Source organism: Tetrao urogallus (genome assembly GCF_951394365.1).
Source record: "Tetrao urogallus genome assembly, chromosome: 12".
In the NCBI taxonomy this organism is placed as follows: Eukaryota; Metazoa; Chordata; class Aves; order Galliformes; family Phasianidae; genus Tetrao; species Tetrao urogallus.
The window spans coordinates 16,699,263-16,724,766 of record NC_136825.1 but is presented as its reverse complement, the minus strand read 5'-3'; positions in this window follow the sequence as shown (position 1 = coordinate 16,724,766).

Below are 25,504 nucleotides of genomic sequence, written 5' to 3'. Positions count from 1 at the left end.
TTCACTGTTTGTGTAGGGTCTCTACTAGTTACTTTGGCATGCTTATACTGAGTTTTATAGTGCTTCATTTCTACTGTGACCCTGAATCTTGGTGAGTGGCTCTTTAACAGTAGTGCTGGACAACAGCTGTGAATGGTGATGCCCAAGCCACAGTTCAGATGTATGTTGGTGAGACCTTGCAGTTGCTGCCTTTTGCCACTGGGATTTTATTAATGGCTAGTGAGGTGAAAGACTGATTGTCATCAATCTGAACAAGAGTGGCTTCCTATGGTGAAACAGGATCCTCCTTTCAAAGAGGTAGAAGACAGCAGGCTGTTCATCTTTCAGTTCTAGGAGAATGTGTGTGAGTGCTTTCCAGAAGCAATACTCAAAGATTGTGAAATACGGAGGACTTTCTTGGTCTCCGTTAGTGTTTTGTTTCAGTGTATAGAAATGGCTGAAATGAGAAGTTCAGACAATGAACAAAATGTAGACTTCACACACAGGTCAAATGTCAATTAATTAAGGAACTTCAGTAGTGACCAGAGTTCTGATGTATGGTGCTAACTGTTTACCCTGTCACTGGTTCAAACATGAGAATATATTGACACTGGCTGCTAGCTGTTTTCCACTGTTAGATTCCAATGAATTTTTTGTGCCTCTGAAACAGGAACTTTGCATGTTGTGGTACTCTGGTCATTGCATCTTGATCAGAAATCTATTTTACTGTTAGCTTGGGGTTTCTGGATCCAGGTGAAATTAGCATTAAAGGAATAGGTAAACTTCTTTCTAAAATAGAAAATAACAGCAGTAAAGAACTTAACCACTCTTTCTTGGAAGTTTCCTTGGAAGATAAGTTTAATGAATCATATTTGGCTTTTTAGATGATCTACTAAAGTCTGACCTAAAAACCTTTGTTTTTGTTTTTGTTTTTTTTTTTAAAAAAAGGGCACTTTTACGTCTTTTCATAAAAAGAACTTGTATTATTAATGATTGTCTGGGTCAGGAAGTGGGCAAGTTATTATTCTAGTTAGTGCTAATTAAAGGAATTATTATCAAAATATGCAGATCAACCATAATATACATTCCCTACAAATGAGTTAATGGTAAGAAGAAATGGGAGCAGGGGTCCAGGAATGCAGTGGGATTCATGGCTCTCACTTTGCCTCTCTTCTGTTTGATGACAATGTTAGGCTCTCTTGTGCTTACCACAACAGCAAGCTGAGGGCTTGTGCTATTGACTGGAATGGAATAAATCTAGTAATAGTGGGTGACTGGTTAGGCTTGGAGTGTCTTGCTCTGTGTTACAGGAAGTTAATGGTGTGGCTGAAAACGGACCTGGAGTTTGTTGCCTGCTCAGTGAGCCATACTGTCTCTCCAGAATGACAGCACTGACCATTCTTGTCTGTGGTCAGATGGATAATAATTGAAGAGGTAGGGAAGACTTGCATAATCCATGGATTCAATTGTTATTTGAAAGGCTAAGGATTAATTCTCTTGTTATTACAACATGGTAATGCTGAGTTAATTGAAAATATTAGAGGGTAAAAATGATTAAATTTTTTTGGTAGTAATTCAGGTTATTTGGTGCAGGATATATATGAGTACCATTCTTAAAATCACCTCTCTATGGTGAAGTGCAAAGTAAGGCATATGACCTAACAGGCTGGTTAGAGCTCTGCTGCTCTCAAGTGTTGTTGTGTTGGTTTTTTTAATTAAATGTTGTTATACTGCATCTGAGCAGTCTTTCATTTTCTGCCATGGATGTAACGTGCTGCTGTGATTCAATCAAGAAAGATTTTGGATTCCTGCACGGATGTGTTGGAGTTCAGTGCTGGAGAGAGACATTGATGTCTCTGCATAGCATACACAGTGGTGGCACAGTGAGAAGCTGTAGTCCATCTTCATTCTTGGCTACACAGGATCTTTAGTCCTTGCAATTTAACTCCACATTTACACTGTTCTGTTTTGATACATCTCCTTATCTTGAGTCCTACATTACCACTTGTCCCTTACATCTTTTCTACTCCTTAATTTCTAGCTCTCCCAAGTCTCATCTAAGCACCACGCAGCTTTCCTCTTCCTTTCTACATAGAATTAGTTCTCCTCGAACACTTGATTTTTCTCCCACTCCTCCATGATGCTTCCTTTTATTTGAAGAAGCATTGAAGTAAGCCTTTGTCCTATCAGCAGTTGAAAACCAATAAATCAAGTAAAACTCAGTTCTAAAATGCGAAGTTCGGAAGCAAACCTCACATTAACAAGTATGAAGAAAACATAAGCATACTTGTAATAAAATATTAGCAGCAATATATTCCTTTTTCTGTGGGTAGAGGAATGGAAATCAAATGTTTAGAAAATAGAGGAACAGATGGAATCCTGCAATGCTAGCTCTTCTCCCCGAGTCAGTTTATAAATACACTCAAAGCTTGTATAGTTTCAAGTGACAGATATGGCTTGTCACTTTGGAGGTTATTTTTGCTATTGTTAATAACAAAATAGATTCAGCTTGAGTTACAGTAGCTGACAGAAGTCAAGTACCACGGAAAAAAATACTTGTCTTACATTTATCTCAGTTCTCAGATTTAAGGAGCTGCCTATGATTAAACTATGAAATGATACAGGAATAGTAGAGCATTTTTCAAATCCATGCATTCTAGCAAAAAAAGGAATGATGGGGTTTGGGGTAAATGTCATTATATAGTAATGACGTGTTTAAAAAAAAAAAAGTTTTTGAGGAAGTTTGACAGTGCTCAGCTACTCAGAACAATGTCTAGGATGTGTTCTCTGAAGCTTACGCTGAATTCATTCATAGTTCATCTTATGGTACTGTGGCATTTTTCGTATGCAACAGTGATATGGTGTAAGCCTTGATGTTCTTCATGTTTAAATTGGAATCTCCTGGCTTATGTTGTCTTACAAACCCATTCTCACCAATAACGTATTCCTAGACGTCCTTTTGGTTCTAGGACAAGTAACTTCTAGCTACTTAGAGTGTATGTATTTTGAATGACCTCAAAATTGAACAGAGTTGTATGACAAAATTAGAACAAGGCTTGTCTTACAACATTTTCGTAGGTCATATGGCACTTTATGAAGTCCAGGGTTCAATAGATGCTATGGGAATGTCAACAAAAAGTAGTAAGAATAGTTTACCAAATTTTTAGAATGCCAGGTTAATGTTTGCCTGCTCTGCGTTTGAGATCCTATAATTTATAGGCAGAAAATGGACTGCAGCTGAACTTAATGGGTGGAATATTGGTTGTGCATATCTTCTGTTGTAACATCTGAGGTATCTTGGGTCGGGGTTCCAATAGGAACTCTGGTTATTTCAGAAGCTTCATAGATTGAGATCCTGTTTCATAAGGAGTATTTAATATGGCTGTATTTGCAAATTTTGACAAGTTATATTGTTTGAGGAGAAGTAATGGGGAGGGCAAGGGTGGGAGGGAAGCTTGCTTCTTGGTAGCCTCAGGAAAGTCTCAAAGTGGAGCAGAAACCTGAAGAATGATAGAGTTAGGGTTTTTCGTGCAATTCTAGTCCAGTCACATAATCTATGCTGTATGTAGAACATGGTGAGTGAAGAGTGAAATCCATGAAGTTCTATTTCACCTGAAGGCAGTAGGCCTGTGGCCAGGATGAATGGTCATCATACACACAGGAACAGCAGGCATGCTGCCCAGGCATCCATTCCCACTGTGGAGACTAGGGTCAGCTCACACGCACAAATGCTCTCTTTGAGTTCTTTAATATACTTGCTAAGCCTTAGATTTGTAGCACAGTGATCAACAGTATGAAGTTTCTCAGTCTCCTCCGCCTTTGCTGGGATATACAAACATGCAGTTACTCTTCCTTTGAGTTAAGAGGATGTTTGCTGGTCACTCTGAGGTCTGACAGCATTCTGAATGCTATTACAGTAAAAGCTGAGTGACCCTGGCAGTACTTGCATGACTAAGTCAGGAATTGCCGGAGATCTGGTGTGTTTACTAATGGGTAAATACAAACCTATGTGCAGGCTTTGTCCTCTGTGCTGTCTTTGTTTTTCTACCCGCATGCCAAGTACTAAAAACTAAATTCAGTAGAACTTAAGAAAATGTTGTACTTGGTGCAATTCACCTTGGATATAATTCCCAAACTAGGAGTATTTTTGCACAAATTGTTGTCAGCATTATAATGTCAGCACAGATTAGACTCTTCCTCTGTGCAAGAACTTCACAGTTCACCCATGTTCTGATGTTCATTCTCCCACATTTTTACAGTGACTTTGAACTACAGTACATGACAGTACACGATTATAGCAGTCATACTTGTAGAGCAGCCATGATTTTCTTCTGTTTACTTCTGAGCGTGGTGGAGAACTTACTACGAATACTTAAGAGTCCATAGGTAAATCTTCAAGTTAGGAGGCGTGCTTTCAAAAATTACTGATACTATTACTTGCTGACTTGCTTCAAACGTACAGGCCCTTTCTTGTAAGAGAAAGCAGTTCAGTAACTGTTCATTGCATGGTGCATTTAAATGCCTTTTAAAGAGTGGAGCTGGGAGCATCGTACTGACAATTTAAGGTCATTCATGGGGGATATGTATAATCTAGTTGTACTTAATGGCAAGCATTGCTGAAATGAAAGCAGCAAACTGGCACTATAGAGTATGTTGGTTTTTTTTTTTGTTTTTACCTCTTTCCAGAGTTATATGAAGGTAATGCACTATCTCAACCATAATGAAGGGAATAGAAGAGCATGCTAAATGTTTTTTTTTTTTTTTTTTGTGGTAGCACAGAGTACCTTGGTTCTCTTTTGTAAAGGTATGTGTTTCTTTGCTCCCTTATACAGTTAGCAGTAAAGAACCACTCGTTTGCTTTCCATTGACACATGCTGATTTTTAACTTAAAAGTTTTCATACCAATTTTGCTTATAGAGATTTTGATGTTAAAAGCAAAACTTGCAATAATTGCTATATAATGTGACTGTAGCAAGCATTTTTGCTCAAGACTTTCTGAAAAATGGACTTAAGTGTAATAAAATATTTCCATGACTTCAGCAGTCCACTACAAAAGATAAAATAAACATTTCCATGAAGAGCTTGCAACTTGAGATTTTCTGCACTGTCCTTAATGCATGATAACTGGATGGGAAAAGTCAATGGATTCTAAATCAGAAAAATATTTGCTTATTGCCCAAGCTGGCATGTCAGCAAACAACATGTTCTACTTGTGATAGGCTTTAGCATAAGCAATGTTGGAGTAATAGAAGCATCCTTTTAAAAATATTTTAAGAGTAGATCATTGGCTTAATGAAGCTAGGATTGCCTGCTTTTAATAAGCACAAAGAATCTTTGTCTTTGTTCTAACTGACCAGGTAAAAATATCCATGTGGCAACAAGCAGAGTCTCAGTTGATGATTATGGCAATGTAGGGGTGTGGTCAGAGCACGCTGCTCAGCCCTTCTGGTATTTCAGTAGCTCCTCAAGGGTTGTTTTAGGCAACAGCATTGAAAATCTCTAGAATGCAATTCTGGTATTAAGCCTCTTTCATTCCTACCCCAAAAGAAAATCTATTTTAAGGTTTAACAGTGCCCTTTAATTTTGAAGCTAACTGCTACTTTGAGGTATGCAGGCTGGGTTAGGATGTGTGCGCTAAGGATAGCACTGCTAAACAGAGCTAGGTCTGTAAAGATCAAAATGGTTGACTTGTCGCTCCATAGTAATTGTTCATGGTAGAAAAAATCAATAACATAACTTAAGTCACATAGAGCGGATCACATGCTCTGAGGCTTCTGTGGTACAGAGGCTAAAAGCCAGAGTTGGGGAGGAGCTGTGTGAGGAAATCATTTTCAAATTGGGCAGGGGGGTGGGTGAGGGGGAAGCCTGCCTTGCATGCAGTCATAAGCACAAATTGGTTTTTAATCTTACAGTAGTATCCTACTGTAATTGTTAACTTGATTCTTAAAAGGCTACTTCTGAGAACCTGATGTTATGCCTTGCATGTTCAGCGTTCTTACTGTAGAGGAGTTTTTTGGATATGCAAGGACTGTGAGATGGTGTCCAACTCTTCTTATTATACTAAAACACAGAAACTGTTAAACTGCTGCCTAGATAACACAAAATAAATGCATTCTCTACTGGAAACAAGTTGCATATCCAGATCTTAAAATGATGAATTAAAAAAGAAAAAATGAGAAGTGTGAAGTTTCTATGTACATTTAGGCAATTTTTAATAGCATGACAACTATTGTGAGTCTCATCAACTTGCTTTTAAATACCTGCCTTACTGACCCCAGCAGTTGCCTGATGGCATTCTTCTGGTCTTAATGCATGATATGGTAATGTGGGGAGCACATCTTTCTTGATACAGTGCATTATTACTGTACTCTTTACATCTTGGTTATCTCAAGGAAGCTTTTTTTTTTAAACTCCTAGTTTAGTTCTCAGGTTTCCTGTTGAAGTCAGCACAGAACCTATTCAAGTTCCTGCTCTGGCTGCATGCATTCTGCTCATTTAAAGTTGCTTTTTATATTCTACACCCAAGGAAAGTGCTGAATTTCCCTTTTGCCAGCTTCCCCCTTCCCATGCCACTCTGAAATGAAGTAAATCTGTATTACCAACACAACAGAAAATACAGCTACATCCTGCTCTGAGGTAAAATATGCAGTCTTTTGATAGTTAAGGAACAATCACCAATGCATTGACAACAGAAGCTACTCCACATGCACACAGTTAAGAACACTTGCTGCTTGATTGTGCACATCTAATGTTCTCGCTCCATTCCCTACCTCATCACTCAGCACTAAGAAGAAGCCTGAAGCATCATGCATAGCAGCACCGTGCTTGGCTGCAAATGACTTCACTTAGGATGTAACTTATTTTTTGGTCATATATAGTGGGATTTTTTCTTCCCCTTTCTGACACTTTGTTACAGGACCACTATATATGCTGGTCTGCCTCTGACCTTCTGCTGTGTGCCCCAGCTCCTCAGTGTGGCTAATAATCCATGTAGAAATATGCAGGTAATTATTGCTGTGCAAAATCTATACAAGCACTACGTGCAGCCAAGGAGGGTATTCAAGGAAACCATTTTGCAGACTTGACTGTAGCAATACCTGTATGACAAATGCTGCATTTAATTTTCTTTTTGGTGCTGAGCCACGAGAACACAAGCACGGTGCCAGCAGCAGATTAATCGAGTTAGTTCTTTTCTTACATGTAGCTAAGCACAGATATTTGCAGTAAGAACCTTTTATCTCTTCTCCGTTCCCCACCTCCCGGAAATTAAAACAACGAAACTACTTAAAAAGCGTATGCACTGCACCGCTTTGTTCCTCGCGGTCCCCCTCGCGGTGCACGCTTCTGCCCGTCGGCTCGCCTCGACTCGGCAACGGCCTCGCGAGCGGAGGGGCGAGGGGCCGCGGATGCAATGCGGATGGGCGGGGAGGGTGAGGCTTTACCTGCCGCGTCCCCCCGCGGAACCAGGGGCGCCTGGATCTGCCGCATCTGCGCCGGGGCGCGGCGCTCAGAGTGCCCCGAGCGGGCGGTTGAGCGCCGGAGCCATAGCCGCGCCGGGGAGCGGTGAGAAGGGAGAGCCGCCGGAGCCTCCGTGAGCCGGGGGGAGACTCAGCACCTGGGCGCTGAACAGCTCCACGGAGCGCCACAGGCGGGGCCGGCGCCGCGCTCCCCGCCCCTGGGCGCGGGAGGGCCGCGCCGCCTCCCCTTCCCTCCCCCTCCTCCCCGCCTGGCTACGCGCCTCTGCGGCCGCCCCGCCCAGCGCCGGCCGCAGGCGGGGACCCGGCCCGCGGGCGGCGGCCGAGCAGAAGGGCGGGAGTGATTGCGCTTCCCAGGCGGCCCCGCGGTGCAGACGCGGCCCTTCTCCCGGGGGCTGCGGGGAGTTGTAGTCTTGGCGCGCGCGGAGGTGCTCGGCTGGGTGACGCCGCGCCGGGAGGGGGCGGTGGGTTCCAGGCTCTCTGAGGGGTGGTGGCTTTGCGGCTCGGGCGCTGGGAAAGGCGCTGGTGCTGCCGCTTTCGGGCGGGGCGCGGACGGAGCTGCGCTTTGTGCTGCCTCAGAGCGGCGCTCCTCCCGCCCGGCGTTAGAGGGCCCGAGGTCGCCCCTCGCTGGTGTGTCGTCTGCGGGCAGTCTGTGCCTCTTGCCTCTTAGGAGGCTTAAGAAAAAAAAAATTGTATATATATGTATTATGTATATATATATGTGTGTGTATCTATTCAGAAGTCTAAGATCCTAGGATTCTTCTGTGCATTTACAGGCATGTTTGGGGAAAAATGAGTGATATTATAATCGTTGTGGTCCCAGAGGAAATCCTGAAGGCTGTACTCCTTTCCCAGATGCCCTTCCTCTCTCCCACCAAGGTTTATAACTTAGAATACGTGTAAAAACAACTAAATGAGGTCAGGATGCTGCCCTGTTAATAAAAAAGCAAAGCTCTACAAACATGTTGCGAAAATACAGTAACCCAATTGCATCTGCCTTTCAAAAAGACGTCTTTCACACCAGTGTTTATACAGGGTTCTTCAGATGATTATGATACACTTTATGATGCAGGGTGTCATTAGTTAATTTACAGATGAACTGATGCTATGTTTCCAAACAGAAATTGTTCAGTTGCATGTCATAAGAAGTGGTTACTGAGCATGTTTTTAATTAGAAAACCTAGAGTTTTTGTGATGACTGTGACAGATTCTGTTTCAAAAAAGAAGTGGAAGGCCAACAAATTGATTCAGAAGTTTGAGTCTCACCTTGAGCAACACTGAGGGCTCTGTTTTGCGGCTTTGTGCTTTTTTGCCTTCCGGGATTTTGCAGTGCTAGAAGGTGAGAATGTTAAGTGTTGCTTCAGCTTTCTCTTTGTAGAGAGGAGCTTAGAATTCTCCAGTTAGGGTCATGTGCCCTCCCCTGCTGTTGCTGCTTTGAATCTGATGCCCAGCCATCACTGATGTCTAGGAGATAGCTTTTAGCTTATACTGCAAGCTACCAAGTAGGACAACTGAACTAAAGTAAGCAGAATAGTTTATTTACTTGTGTTAGCAAAACCTTCCTTTGGTTCATCTTAATCCCTGTGTTCTATGTTCTAAGCTAGTGATGTAGAAAATATCCAATTTACTGTTTGTTACTTTCTTTAAAAAGGTAGATATTGCAATGATTTCCCCTTTCATATGCTTTTTAGATAGTTCTTAGAACAGCCACGTAACAGGCTTCTGTGATAGCAGCTGGTCATGCAGTCAGAGTACTGAGCAAGCTCACTTCTGCAGCTCTTTTGAAGAGGTCAGAAGCTGGTACAGACTCTGATGCTGCACGTTGCAAAGTGATTTTTAGATTCAAAGTATTTGATTTGTGTTGTGGAGCATTCCTGCTACATTATATGCAACTGGCGTAGTAATTTGATCACAGCATAAGTAAGGTGTGGAACACCTGAATAATCATTCTCATCTTTGCTACATTAGAACTGCTAAGTTACTTCCTAAAGTAACTTAATGCAGAGTTTTCACAACTTAAATAACAATTCTGTATTCACAGTGCTCTACCTGAAGTTCTCATCTTTACGCATTTGTAGCAAAGTGTAGTCAATAAGCTGAAGGTGGTATTTACTCTGTTAGGACTTTCATTTGACTGAGATGGCAGGTGTGGGAAGTATTTGTGGAACTACAAGGCAAATGCTTCCCTTTGAATAATGACTCATGATTATTAAAACTGAGTTTTGGGTGTAGTCAAAAATAAATTGGGAAAAAAAGAATTTCTTCCTTTCATCATTTCCTATGGCAAATAACCGTAGAAAGAGCGTCCTCAGAGATGGACATGTGGTATTTTGGAGCTAGGAGATGCTATATCTGGGGTTGCAGGGAACTTGAAATAATAGAGAGCCTAGCAGAGATAAACTGTATGTGAGGAAAACTTTCAGGTGTTTATGTAGCTGTAAAGCATTGCAAATCACAGGACCAGGAGTTAGTACCATTGAGTTTGCTTAAATGGAAGATGCCCACTGCAACTGCCTTCTGATTGTGCTTTATTTCCGTACACCATGACCCTGATGAAGCCATGTTTGTTCTGTTTTTAGCTGAAAGGGCCCTAGTAAAGCAGTAACTGCTTGAAATGGTTGATTTGAAAGACATGTCCAAAGTATAATCAAAATAGTTGTGGAAATCTAAATGTATTATTTCAAACAGCAACATATATTGTTTCAAATAGTAACACAGTTCACATTATCTAACAATTAAAGGATTTAGTGTGAACAACTCTGTACGTATTGCAGGCAAATTAGGTAAGTTGTAACTCAGATCTCTCACCTTTCTTCCTTTCTTTCCTGCCCATAGTCCTGAACTATAACTTTTTGGGCACTGAAATTGAAGAACAAACATGACTTTGCTCCCAGATTCATGTAAAAATTCTTGAGAACTGGAATTAGGTCTGCCTGTGCTAAATAAGATAGAGTTCCAAGTAGCTTTGGACAGAAGTAAATGTAGAGTGACCTGAATCAAATAAGAAAAGTTCTTAAAGGCCTTGTATGGACCATCATTAGGCATTTGAGTACAGCTGAATAACTAAATTCATGGGTCCCGCTGTCTGATAACAGCAGCTGTGGTGTGCTGTTGTCAACAGCAACCAGCCTGCTTACCCTGCAGACTGTAACACTCATTTTCTTGTACAAGTAAAAAATAGGTGTGGAGAAGGCCAGAAAGATTAACTTCCTTCCCAGTTTCAGTGGAATTTCAGCATTTATTTCAGCAGGAGGAGGAATGAAAAATAAACCTTACAAAGGAACAGAAGAAAAAGATTACTGATGTTATTTTCTAAGGACACCTCAATGTATTGCTTGTTTTCAGTTTGTTGTATTAGTAAGCGTATAATTGTGTATTCCAAAGGATCTCTGATCATTGTAAGGGTTGCCCAACCATAGTTCTAATGGTTGTTGTTGCTTTTATTACTTGAAAGAACACCAGATGTCACAATTCATCCTCACTGCCTCAGTTTTCTCATTCTCAGTAAATTATAGCCATGTGGGTCACGGTGCCTTGCAAAGAAGTAAACTGAAAAAAATGAAAACTCTGTCTAGTTGATAACAAAAAAATGCCAAGTGGAGTAGCTAAAATAAATGACGCAGCCAGATGTAATAACAGCCTCATTTAATTGAAAGGATATATAAAAAGTAAAGCATGTTAAGTCTTCAAAAGCACAATAAACCATGAAATAAGTGCTTCTTGGGGGCAGCCTTCATCTTCCCTTAAGTAGTCAGTATTTAAATACCTTTTTAGACCTTCTAGTTCACATAGAAAGTACCAGAAGTTGTTCTGAGATGGGCTCCATAGCTTTTTTATGGTTCTTCATTTGAAGGTAAATTAATTATCAGTTAGTGATTCCATGGCGTATTACTCTGTGTAAGTAGTTGTGATGGTTTGTTTACTGCTGTTCAAAGGTAGATATCAAATACACAGAAAAAATAGGCTGACTTGCAAAAGCAGTTCATTTTAAGTTATCTGGAGATGTTTTTATGAGGGACAGTTAACAAATGAGGAGCAGAAGTTGAAAACAGTTGTAGATGTGAGAGACATAACTACATTAAGGGGATGTGCTTAAAGGCCTTATTCAGACAATCCACCCTTTTTCTGGTAATCCTCAAAGCTTGAGGGAATCCAGGAATATGTTCAGGTTGGCTTTGCAAAAGGAGACTTCAGCTGTTGTGCTGCCAGAAATAAAGTGGAGCTCAGTTTGTTACGATATTGTGTGATATTGTTGGAAATCATGTAGGTGAATTCAATAGAACAGAAAGTGAAAGAAGCACAGGAAGCAGTCTATACTGAAGACTAAGGCTCTGGAGTAGGTATTGGAATTACTGCCTGTGGGCTCTGCTTTGTCATTGCCATGGAGATATGTTTTTTGAGTAATACTGTGATTTAATTGTATACTTTCATTTCTTAGAACCCACAGTAGGAAATTAATTTTCCTGTTTAACTTTATGAGGTTTATATCACACCCTCATTGTGAAGTCTACATGAGGAATGAAAAGTTGAAGTTGGAAATATTTTTGATAGTACAGAAAAGCCTGTGCCATGTTTATGATAAGGGAACTGTCTTGTGTGTAAAGAAAACTGATTATCTCAACAGTCCTGCTGGGAGTGAGTGAGGGGACTCAGGATGTCTAAAATAAATCTGTTGTGATTAGGAGTCAGAGTTGATAATGAAAAGAAAGTTGGAATAATTTTTCTATTCATAGTGTTGCATTGATAAACAGATGCTTTGCTGGTTAAGTCCAGAGAAAGCAAATGTGCTTAATCTTCTGCTGTGTGCTTAGTTTTAACTTCTTTAGTGAAGTGGCATTTCAGTCACAGTTTCTGAAAGGCCCTATAATTAAGTTTAGTGAAATGTATGCACCAGTTAAATAACAAATCCTTAAAAAAAAGTTACATTTAATTCAGTTGCCTAAATATACAGTCTAAATCAAGCTAATAAACCCTGACTTTCAATGTAACTTAGATTTGAATGACAGCGGAGTAGCAGTTGCCATCAAGAGCTGGAGGCCTGTAGTGTAGCCTCGCTGCATTGATTCTGAGTCACTTATTGGACTCTACAACCTGAAGGCAAATAGCCATAGATTAAGACATGAGGTCAGCTAGAGCTTGATGGTTGGTATTCTTATTTGGTGTTTATGGTTACCTTGAGGCCACCTTGGATTTTGGGGAGATTTTTTTTTTTTTAATGGTTGTGGATGAGAATTATTTTTCTTTAGCATGAGGAAAAATGCAATAATTGTAATCTGAAATCTTTTTTGGTCATGACAGCTCACTTCTTTTGTGAGGTAGAAAAACCCATACTGCTCAGTGTTGCCACTGGGTACACCATAACAAAGCCTTTGTCAGCACCACCAGAAGCTTCATTTTAATCACTTTTGTGCTCTTATCTTACAAGTTGCTTAATGAAAAAGCAGTATATTGTTGAAGTGCTACCCTAATGTTGAGTGTAGTCGAATAACTTACATTTAGATAAAAGAACATCATTAAAATAACTTTCTTGTACCTTTTTTTCCTCTCATATAAAAGCTTAGTTTGAGGACACTCAATCCACACTAAATCCAAAGTTTAATTCCTTGGTAGTACTCTATAAAAGACAGCAAAGCAGGAACCAAATATTTATTTTCAGTTTCTGATCTGATGTTCTAATTACTGAAGATGACAAGGTCTCAGCAAATTGTTCACTGTGTCAGGTTTAAGCAGTGTTCTTATCCGAGCTGGTAGACTGTGCTCCAGATTTCTGTAAGAATGCAGATCGTTTTTCATCTCCAATTGGCCAGGATAATTACAGTGTCCCAAGCTGACTGGATCCGCTCATGTGTATTCCTTCTTCTTAACGGTCCAACTTTGGGAATGCAGATGGGTTCTTTCATTATTGCATTTAAGCAGTTTAGACTTTCCCTTTATTAAAAAAACAAACAAACAAACAAAAAAAACCAAAAAACAAAAATAAAAACAGAATTGATGTATTTTCAGTGTGCTAAACTGTTTCTTACAGCTTAGCTATGAAATCTAGAGACTTTTGTACTTCTGAATGATCATTGGTTTATGATAATTCTTTGACTTGCTTGTTCTTGAATTTTGGGCTCCCTTCTTAATCAGAAGTTAGTAGCAAATAACAGGTGTAATACTGTAACCTGATTTTTGACAGTTCTCTCCACTTCAGAGTGTTGCCAAGTTCTGATGATTACAGCTATTTCAAGGTAACCGATGGACTCGTAGGCGCTCACTCACATTCTAAAGATTGTTGCTCTTTGTTGGTAGTTTTTGAATTCACCTGGTGGACAGAAGAAATGCTCGTGGCTTGAGAAAATAACACAAAGGCTGAGAAGAACCAATGAAGTTAGTTTGGCTGTAAATTTATGAATTTCTTCTTGTATTTGGCTTTAAAGTTCTCCAGATCATACTTAGCATTTGTTTTTCTGGTTAACTTGGTGGTAGGAAAACTTGCACCTACCCACAGATCTCTCTGTACTTAATGTGTACACTTCAATAACATGGAAATTTAGGTGAGCGCAAGGAAAATTTGGGCGTGAAAGAAGTTATTGTCTACGAATGAGTGTATTAGCAGGGCAGACACTGTAAGGAAGGAGCTCCTTGGCTTTTTAAGTCTGCTGAGAAATTGTTCTGAAATCTTTAAGCTTTATGGATTTGTGAGTTAGGTTGTTCCTTTCAATATTTTGGAATCTATTTTCAAAAATGTTAAAATAAGCATCAAGAAATACACTTTGCTGCCAGCCATCAGTAAAAAGCTTCTTGTTTTGGAATACATTACCAGCTTCTGTCTGTGAGATGTTTAAAATACTCTTCTGGGTAATCACGTAAATGATGGGTGTTCATTCTGAGATGATTTTCTTAAGTGGTTCAGCAAAATCTCCATTAAAAACCTTCATGAAACGTTGCTCATTTCCAAGAAATTAGTGAGAAAGCATGACTTAATTAAAATTTTCTTGTATCATTTTCTAAAACCTGCCCAAATGTTTTATTTAAGGTGACATCATAGAGGGAAAATATTCAAAATGTTCAAAACCAATTTAATGTAGTTCAATATAATAAATGTCTTGTACAACAGGTAACCAGATGGGAAGCTTTTCAAAGTTATATACGGTGAGAGACTAATTTCATAAAGATATTTTCTGTGGTGTGGATATCCAAGAAAAATATGAAATATATTTTGCCTCCAAAAGACACGTTTGGCTTCTGCCCAGAGAAATAAACAATATGAAGATTCAGTTTGTGACGTGTCATCAAAACCATTTCAAACAAGTCGCCCTTCACTGTCAATTGGTTATGAAATAACTTCTCCTTCCCTTCATATCTTTCCAAAATCTCTATTGTGGTTTAATCTTTGGAACTGTATATCAGCTGGTGTTGTGCAGCAGGATTGCTTTCCAGAGAAAAGGAGAGCAGATGGGCCACTGGAGAAGGAAGAGAAACAGTGCTGCATTTTAGGCACTGTGCTGTCCATTTTGGGTAGATGCAGGTTATGATGTGGAACACAGAGGAAGGAAAAAAAATATTTAAACAACAAAGCATAAATTAGGCAAAATACCTGGAATGCAGGAACACTTTGAGGGGGAAAAATAGTTCCTGAATGAAGTCTGAGTAATGATTGTATCACAAGAAAATTCTGTGTCAGGGAGCACAGCGTGAGCATTTTAGGGAAAAACTGTATTTGTGAGATCCCAACAGAATATCCTGTCATTCTGACACAGCTTCTAAATGTGCAGAGAGGTTTTAAACCCTCAGTAGCCTTGAAGAGAGCAAATATCAAATAGGCATGAAGTGAACTAGTCAACTGAGTAAGAGGAAAGTAATCATCAATAAAATGTAGCTAATCCATCAGAAGTCAACAGTGCTGTAATGGTAATGAAGGCTGAAACTTCAATCTGAATATCTAAATTCAGATTTTGCGTTCTTTCTCCTCTGAAAGCTGCTTCTGTTTGGATGCCCAAACCAGTTTTGTTTGTGTACCTAAAAAAAGAACTAAATTCCAGTTACTGGATTTTGGATGCTTTCATTCTTATGGGTGCTTCATGTTGTAGAGCAACTTTTTATGGTGGTCCAGATCTTTCTCTAAAAGTGTTGCCTTTTCTAAGGAGCCAGGCTGGATCACTTCTAGAAGAATAGCTCTCTGTTTGTCTTGAAGGACCCAAATTGAAAATGACTATCTGGACTCTATAGTTAATGTATTCTTGTTTGTCATCAAAGAACAGCACTAGTTAAAATACGCAACATCTTGTATATCTGAATCTTGTTTCTAGTTCTTGCTGTTCCTAGGAGGAATGTGTGCTCCTTCTATCAGGTATAATCTTTTGTTGGAATTTCACTTTCTAAAGCAAACAGGTAATTATTTTTTTTTTTACCCTTTGGACAAAATGACTCGCACTTTTTTGGGGAGCAAAACAGTAAGGACCGATAAGCTGAACTTGCCCTCTTCAGTTATGACAACCCCTCCATAGAGGGGTTTTTCTTTGAGTTCCAGTTGTGCTAATAGGTTCTACCCAGTCCAGCTTTTCCAGTCCGACAAAGCTTCTGAGGATTTCAGCCTTCATCATCCTTCATCAGAAAGAGTTAGTAAGCTAAAGAAGGATGCTGGGAATGTTTGTATTGCTTTTCTCTATACAAAAAACAAAGGGGGCAGTCGCTATTTAATTTCTGGCTGGCTACTTCTGCCAGTGTCTCCAAAGTCTCGCATTAAACTTGTAGGAGAGTTATTGATTGTGTATGGTAGTAGCTTCCAGTTTCCACATTAGCCCTGTGAGGAAATTAAATGATCAGTAAGTAAATATTGAAAGCATAAAGTCTGTGCTGCTCTCTTTCATTATTCATTGGAATTAGATGTTCATTGATGTTATGGGTGGAGCAAAAGAGTTTTACTGTTTTGTGTCATGTTTTATTTATTTTGGAGTACAAAGGCACTTACTTTATTACTCCTTAACAGAAAAACATTGCAATATCATTCTTCTTTTTGTGAAATATTTCAGAAATGAAAATCCATTTTTATAGCCCTTCAAAAATATGGAGTTTGTGCAAGCTACAATTAGTTAAGCCTTATTTAGCAAAAAAAAATTCTTCTTTATGTATTTTAAAACCAGCCCATTAGTTTAGGTAGCAAGTATAGATCAAGCTGCCTACATTCAAGATGGAAAATTTCAGAATGGTTTTGAAGTTAAGCTAGTTTAATATTGAATAATTGCCATAAATAGTTTGCAAGTTTCTAGTTAATTTTTAACTTCAGTTTGTCAGATTAATATTGAATATTGGATTGTTTCAAGAAAAAAAATTGATCTGATCATAGATGAGTAACTAGCACAGAACATGGAGTTAATTAAAATAGGATTCATTAAGTATTACTCCATATTGAAGCCATATGCTGCCTATCTGGTTAAAAAAAAAAAAAAGTGGTAATAAAAAATAATGAGAAAATGTTACAAAACTTGTGAAGCAGATTTAATTATTTGCTAAAATAGAAATTTCTAGGAGAATAATATTGGAGAAGAGAGCTAATGAATGAAGACAACTGATATCATCTACCTGGACTTCTGCGAGGCCTTTGTCATGGTCCCCCACCACATCCTTATCTCTGAATTGGACAAAGATGGATTTGAAGGGTGGACTGACTTATTCAGTGAATAAGGAATTAGCTGGAAGCTCACAGCCAAAGGGTTGTGGTCAGGGGCTCTTTGTCCAGGGGGAAGCTGGTAACAAGCAGTGACCACCAGGGGTCCATTTTGGATCCGGTACTCTTTAACATCTTGATCAATGACGTAGATGATGGGATTGAGTGCGCCTTCAGCATGTTTGCCAATGACTCAAAGCTGAGCAGTGTGTTTGATAATGCAGGAAAAAGAGATGCCATCCAGAGGAACTTTGATAAACTCAAAAGGTAGATCTTTGTGAACCTAATGAGGTTCAATGAAGTAAAGCACAAGGAATTGTACTTGGGTTGAGGTAATCCCAGCTATGTATACAAACTGAGAGAACTCCTAGAGGGTAGCCCTGCTGAGAAGAACTTAGGGGTTCTGGCTGCTGAAAAACAACATAAGCCAGCAGTGTATGTTTGCAGCCTGGGAGGCCAACGATGTTGTGGTGCAATCAGAAGAGGGCTGGCCTGCTGGGCGAGGGAAGTGATTATCGGTCTCTACTCTGCCCTCGTGAGGCCCCAGCTGGAGTACTGCGTCCAGCTCTGGGGCCTCCACCACAGGGAATATGTGGAGCTTTTGGAGAGGGGGCTGAAGAGCTCTGCAAAGATGTTTGAAGGACTGGAGCACCTCTCCTATAAAGACAGGATGAAGGAACTGGACTTGTTGAGCCTGGAAGAGAGAAGGCTGTGGGGAGACCTCATTGCAGTCTTCCAGTATTTAAAGGGAGTTTAAAGCATTAGAGAAATCAACTTTTTATGTGAATGAATAATGATAGGACAAGCAGGAATGGTTTTAAGGTAAAGGAGGGGGATCTAGATTAAATGTCAAGGGGAAGTTTATTACTGAGAGAGTGGTGAGGTGCTGGAATGTGTTGCTGTGAGGCTGTGGGTGTCCTGTCACTGGAGGTGTTTACCACCAGGTTGTATGGGGCATTGGGTGATCTGATCTGGTACTTTATGTAGCAGTTGATAATTCTGCCTGTGGCAGGCAGGATGGAACTTGATGAGCACTGAGGTCCCTTCCAGCCCAAGCCATTCTATGAAGTGGGGTGGGGCATGGAAGGTTAGGCTGAAGGCTGGATTTGGTCTTAAAGGTCTTTAATAACTTAAGTGATTCTATAAACTAAGCATCGCCTATTTAGGAGATTTAGTGATCCTGCCAGTGTGTGCAAGTGGTTTTACTGAGGTACAAGTGTGCTGTTGCATGCACATACCAGTAAGAACTTCGATTATTCTTCTTAGGAAGCTGAAGCCAAAATCCATCCATCTGTGATCCATCTGCAGGTCCAAAGCTGGTGCAGATGCACTACTGTGAATACGCTTTTAGTAAGTTGGTCTTGTTTGGTAAAGATTTAGTTTTCCATTCCCAAGTTAGTTTACTAGTGCTGATGGAAGGAAGGGTCTGAAGCAAACAGTCTTTGAAAGGAGGGATAGCAGGAATGCCAAAGCCCTGTCATAGCTCCTTTTGAGGGTGCAGTTCCATATCATTTCAGGGATTACATTTTTGTGCTTTGCTTGGGTACCAGTGCTAGGTCAGTTCAGACTGGCTTGGCACTGACAGTTGAGCTGCATTTGGGTGTCAATCCTTTACATAGGTAAAACTTCATTCAAACCTTAGAGAAGGTATCGGAGGTCAATGAAGTGGCATGCATAGCCTTGACAGAGCTATACTTTCCTGCTACTAAGCTCATATGTTCATCTGCAATAGATTTGTTGCTATAGAGCTTTGAAAGGTGGATAGTAATTCTTTGAGCAAGATTATGTTCTTGTTTACTATAGCATTATAACAATGCCAGCTGCTACGGTTTGTCAGTCTCAGGATTTTGCTAGCTATTCTGATAACATCTGTGATCTGGTATAGGATTGATTGAGGGGCTGGAGCACCTCTTTTATGAGGAAGGGCTGAGAGCTGGGCCTGCTTAGCCTGGAAAATAGATGACTGACACGGGATCTGATTAATGTTTAGAAAAATCTTAAGAGAGGATATCAACAGGATGGGGCCAGGCTATTTTCTGGGGTGCATAACAACAGGACAGGAGTTTTTTAATTGAAACACAGTTTTCAGGTTTTACAAACTTTTTTACTATGAAATTAGATGTAGTTTGAGTAGCACTGTTGTGCTCAAAGCTTCACAATCTAGGTTGATGGACCTCTGGTTACGTACTGATGAGAAACAATTTCTGTGCTACTTAGTAAAAATTTCTGTTCTAGTATGCAAAAGTAGTTTCACTGCTCTGTTTTCCATACTAGTTAAAGTCCCTCATGTGTTTTAATTTGTGGTATATGTGCAGCTAGGAAGATAGCAGTTAAAATCCCAGATTTCTTGGTGTTGTTTGAAATTTATTTTTCTGTTCAGAATGTACTGCCTGTCCCTATAATAAAAGCTGGCACTTTCCATAGTGAAACACTGGGATTACTGGGATTTTTTTTTTTTTTTTTTTTAGCAAAAAAATTTACTCTTCATTGAGCCAGTAAGGGGAGTAAGTTCAGAGATGAGTGTGGTCCAAAACGTCTTGGGTAACCAGTGCATTTTCATCTTCTAATTTAAGCAATAAAGAGTGTAAAGTGAGACTGTGGAGGACTCTGTCATTAATCGAAGAAGTGCACATTGCAATTCAAGCTCCTGTTGTAGACAGACCTTTCATTCAGATCAATTATGAGTTCTTTAATTTGGACTCTGTTGTGACTTTTATACAATTATGCTTTCTTTGAACTGCATTGATGTGGGTCACCAGCAAGCATTGAACAACAAACTTGAAATCTGAGGTGCTGTCATTACAGAGAAAACTTTCTGACAGCTGCAGTCATGGCAGTGTAATCCCTCTCTCCCTTGATCTCATGGGAAGTCATAATGAATGAACAGAGAGCTTTCAGCTTCTGAAGCACAAGGAAAAAGGAATCATCCTTCTTCGGGGGGGGGGATGAGAAATGGAAGCTGTGCTCTGTTTTACACCACCAAGCTCTCAGTTAACACTAAATCAATATGTAGGATTACGAGTTTTAGCAACAGTTACTGCAGAGTATCAAAATTCAGACAAGCAGAAGAAAGCTCACTGTAACCTTTGTCTCTTGTTCTAATATTGAGGAACCACCAAGCTTCTTAGATTTATGTGCTCTGTGTTCTATCTTTCCTAGGATGTTCATCTGTGGGATGGGCTTCCAATTTCTATCTTTCTCAGATGTGAGAATCTCAAAAAGGAGTGGTTTTGTTTTTGTTTGGTGTTTTTTTTCTTTTGTTAATTTGTAGCCATTCTACTTCTTTTTCTAGGAGGAAAAATTTGTTTAGTGTACTTTGGACTCTCAAATCAGTTCTTTTATGTGATAATTTCAGATTTTGTACTTGGTGAGTTAATTATTTTCTATTTATTTGCAATTGTTAGAAAGTTTTTTTTCTTTGGAGAGATAAATGTGATTGCTTAGGGTCCTGTGATGTGCTGAGGTCCATTAGCAAAACTCAAGACACCCATGCTTCCAGTTGCCAGTTTTAGAGGTGTTGCATACACATACATGAAGATCTTTGATTTCAACTCTTGTAAAGCCTGGGAGGGTCAGTTCACTAACTTGGGAAGTGTTGAGGAGATGAATTATTTGAGGTGTGGGGATTGCTGTGCGGTAAGGAGGTCTCTTAGAATCATAGAATCCCCATGGTTGGAAAACACCTCCAAGATCATCCAGTCCAACCATCCAGCTACCACCAATATTTCCCCAGTAAATGTCCCTCAGTACAGCATCTAAATGGTTCTTGTGCACCACCAGGGATAATGATTCAACACCTCCCTGGGCAGCCCGTTTCAGTCCTGACCATTCTCTTGGAGAAGAAATTTTTCCTAACACCCAACCTGAATCTCCCCTGGTGCCACTTGAGGCCATTCCCTCTTGGCCTATCACTGCTGATGTGGGAGAAGAGGCCGACTTCCACCTCTCCTCTCATCATGCAGTTGCAGAGAGTGATGAGGTTTCCCCTGAGCCTCCTCTTCTCCGGACTAAACAATCCCGTTTCCCTCAGCCATTCCTCGTAAGACTTGTGATCCAGACCTCTCACAGCTGTGTCTCTGAACATGCTCCAGGGCAACACTCTTAATCTATCAGCACATAAAATTGTATGGTTTCCCAGTGTGAAATGACAGCTTATACTAAGGAAATAATTTTCTATTACTGTTCTAAGAGCAACATTTGAAGAAGCTTTAGAAAAGTAATTTTCTAAAACGTTTTAACTTTAGTTCCTTTTCTCCCCCAGATGACAAATCATGATTCTGATAAGCAAAGAACAGCATTGTTCCATAACAACTTCCTGTGCTGTTGTCTTCAGCTTTGGCTGTGTTACTTCAAACATTTTCAGAACTGTCTCACACTGTAATGAGTATATATTCCCAAAATAGCCATGCAAATATTAATTTTAAGAAGATGTAAAATATGTGTCCAGGAAATTTCCTCACGGAAAACATCTGATGCTGTGCAAGTGGCAAATCTTGATTTAAAGCAGTTTTTTTTTCTGCTCTGATTTAGGAGTAATGGTATATTTGTTGTGGCAGGGCCAGTTTGGTGAAGACAGTTGAAGAAGAGGCCATTTTATTTAGTTACTGCCTTGATTTTGCTTATATTACGTGGAATTTGAAGACTGTAAAGATCATGCGGGGAAAAAAGGAAATTAATGATTCGGAACTATGCTAAGTAACTTGTGTCAGCTGATTAACAGTGCCTGTCTGATACACGTCTTGCCTCTGGCTTAAAAGCTTCAAGAATACTCCATTGAAAATATTCTGAGCATTCCTTTTTTTTTTTTTCTTTCTGCTCTTCTTCTGCTCTTCTTCTGCTCTTCTTCTGCTCTTCTTCTGCTCTTCTTCTGCTCTTCTTCTGCTCTTCTTCTGCTCTTCTTCTGCTCTTCTTCTGCTCTTCTTCTGCTCTTCTTCTGCTCTTCTTCTGCTCTTCTTCTGCTCTTCTTCTGCTCTTCTTCTGCTCTTCTTCTGCTCTTCTTCTGCTCTTCTTCTGCTCTTCTTCTGCTCTTCTTCTGCTCTTCTTCTGCTCTTCTTCTGCTCTTCTTCTGCTCTTCTTCTGCTCTTCTTCTGCTCTTCTTCTGCTCTTCTTCTGCTCTTCTTCTGCTCTTCTTCTGCTCTTCTTCTGCTCTTCTTCTGCTCTTCTTCTGCTCTTCTTCTGCTCTTCTTCTGCTCTTCTTCTGCTCTTCTTCTGCTCTTCTTCTGCTCTTCTTCTGCTCTTCTTCTGCTCTTCTTCTGCTCTTCTTCTGCTCTTCTTCTGCTCTTCTTCTGCTCTTCTTCTGCTCTTCTTCTGCTCTTCTTCTGCTCTTCTTCTGCTCTTCTTCTGCTCTTCTTCTGCTCTTCTTCTGCTCTTCTTCTGCTCTTCTTCTGCTCTTCTTCTGCTCTTCTTCTGCTCTTCTTCTGCTCTTCTTCTGCTCTTCTTCTGCTCTTCTTCTGCTCTTCTTCTGCTCTTCTTCTGCTCTTCTTCTGCTCTTCTTCTGCTCTTCTTCTGCTCTTCTTCTGCTCTTCTTCTGCTCTTCTTCTGCTCTTCTTCTGCTCTTCTTCTGCTCTTCTTCTGCTCTTCTTCTGCTCTTCTTCTGCTCTTCTTCTGCTCTTCTTCTGCTCTTCTTCTGCTCTTCTTCTGCTCTTCTTCTGCTCTTCTTCTGCTCTTCTTCTGCTCTTCTTCTGCTCTTCTTCTGCTCTTCTTCTGCTCTTCTTCTGCTCTTCTTCTGCTCTTCTTCTGCTCTTCTTCTGCTCTTCTTCTGCTCTTCTTCTGCTCTTCTTCTGCTCTTCTTCTGCTCTTCTTCTGCTCTTCTTCTGCTCTTCTTCTGCTCTTCTTCTGCTCTTCTTCTGCTCTTCTTCTGCTCTTCTTCTGCTCTTCTTCTGCTCTTCTTCTGCTCTTCTTCTGCTCTTCTTCTGCTCTTCTTCTGCTCTTCTTCTGCTCTTCTTCTGCTCTTCTTCTGCTCTTCTTCTGCTCTTCTTCTGCTCTTCTTCTGCTCTTCTTCTGCTCTTCTTCTGCTCTTCTTCTGCTCTTCTTCTGCTCTTCTTCTGCTCTTCTTCTGCTCTTCTTCTGCTCTTCTTCTGCTCTTCTTCTGCTCTTCTTCTGCTCTTCTTCTGCTCTTCTTCTGCTCTTCTTCTGCTCTTCTTCTGCTCTTCTTCTGCTCTTCTTCTGCTCTTCTTCTGCTCTTCTTCTGCTCTTCTTCTGCTCTTCTTCTGCTCTTCTTCTGCTCTTCTTCTGCTCTTCTTCTGCTCTTCTTCTGCTCTTCTTCTGCTCTTCTTCTGCTCTTCTTCTGCTCTTCTTCTGCTCTTCTTCTGCTCTTCTTCTGCTCTTCTTCTGCTCTTCTTCTGCTCTTCTTCTGCTCTTCTTCTGCTCTTCTTCTGCTCTTCTTCTGCTCTTCTTCTGCTCTTCTTCTGCTCTTCTTCTGCTCTTCTTCTGCTCTTCTTCTGCTCTTCTTCTGCTCTTCTTCTGCTCTTCTTCTGCTCTTCTTCTGCTCTTCTTCTGCTCTTCTTCTGCTCTTCTTCTGCTCTTCTTCTGCTCTTCTTCTGCTCTTCTTCTGCTCTTCTTCTGCTCTTCTTCTGCTCTTCTTCTGCTCTTCTTCTGCTCTTCTTCTGCTCTTCTTCTGCTCTTCTTCTGCTCTTCTTCTGCTCTTCTTCTGCTCTTCTTCTGCTCTTCTTCTGCTCTTCTTCTGCTCTTCTTCTGCTCTTCTTCTGCTCTTCTTCTGCTCTTCTTCTGCTCTTCTTCTGCTCTTCTTCTGCTCTTCTTCTGCTCTTCTTCTGCTCTTCTTCTGCTCTTCTTCTGCTCTTCTTCTGCTCTTCTTCTGCTCTTCTTCTGCTCTTCTTCTGCTCTTCTTCTGCTCTTCTTCTGCTCTTCTTCTGCTCTTCTTCTGCTCTTCTTCTGCTCTTCTTCTGCTCTTCTTCTGCTCTTCTTCTGCTCTTCTTCTGCTCTTCTTCTGCTCTTCTTCTGCTCTTCTTCTGCTCTTCTTCTGCTCTTCTTCTGCTCTTCTTCTGCTCTTCTTCTGCTCTTCTTCTGCTCTTCTTCTGCTCTTCTTCTGCTCTTCTTCTGCTCTTCTTCTGCTCTTCTTCTGCTCTTCTTCTGCTCTTCTTCTGCTCTTCTTCTGCTCTTCTTCTGCTCTTCTTCTGCTCTTCTTCTGCTCTTCTTCTGCTCTTCTTCTGCTCTTCTTCTGCTCTTCTTCTGCTCTTCTTCTGCTCTTCTTCTGCTCTTCTTCTGCTCTTCTTCTGCTCTTCTTCTGCTCTTCTTCTGCTCTTCTTCTGCTCTTCTTCTGCTCTTCTTCTGCTCTTCTTCTGCTCTTCTTCTGCTCTTCTTCTGCTCTTCTTCTGCTCTTCTTCTGCTCTTCTTCTGCTCTTCTTCTGCTCTTCTTCTGCTCTTCTTCTGCTCTTCTTCTGCTCTTCTTCTGCTCTTCTTCTGCTCTTCTTCTGCTCTTCTTCTGCTCTTCTTCTGCTCTTCTTCTGCTCTTCTTCTGCTCTTCTTCTGCTCTTCTTCTGCTCTTCTTCTGCTCTTCTTCTGCTCTTCTTCTGCTCTTCTTCTGCTCTTCTTCTGCTCTTCTTCTGCTCTTCTTCTGCTCTTCTTCTGCTCTTCTTCTGCTCTTCTTCTGCTCTTCTTCTGCTCTTCTTCTGCTCTTCTTCTGCTCTTCTTCTGCTCTTCTTCTGCTCTTCTTCTGCTCTTCTTCTGCTCTTCTTCTGCTCTTCTTCTGCTCTTCTTCTGCTCTTCTTCTGCTCTTCTTCTGCTCTTCTTCTGCTCTTCTTCTGCTCTTCTTCTGCTCTTCTTCTGCTCTTCTTCTGCTCTTCTTCTGCTCTTCTTCTGCTCTTCTTCTGCTCTTCTTCTGCTCTTCTTCTGCTCTTCTTCTGCTCTTCTTCTGCTCTTCTTCTGCTCTTCTTCTGCTCTTCTTCTGCTCTTCTTCTGCTCTTCTTCTGCTCTTCTTCTGCTCTTCTTCTGCTCTTCTTCTGCTCTTCTTCTGCTCTTCTTCTGCTCTTCTTCTGCTCTTCTTCTGCTCTTCTTCTGCTCTTCTTCTGCTCTTCTTCTGCTCTTCTTCTGCTCTTCTTCTGCTCTTCTTCTGCTCTTCTTCTGCTCTTCTTCTGCTCTTCTTCTGCTCTTCTTCTGCTCTTCTTCTGCTCTTCTTCTGCTCTTCTTCTGCTCTTCTTCTGCTCTTCTTCTGCTCTTCTTCTGCTCTTCTTCTGCTCTTCTTCTGCTCTTCTTCTGCTCTTCTTCTGCTCTTCTTCTGCTCTTCTTCTGCTCTTCTTCTGCTCTTCTTCTGCTCTTCTTCTGCTCTTCTTCTGCTCTTCTTCTGCTCTTCTTCTGCTCTTCTTCTGCTCTTCTTCTGCTCTTCTTCTGCTCTTCTTCTGCTCTTCTTCTGCTCTTCTTCTGCTCTTCTTCTGCTCTTCTTCTG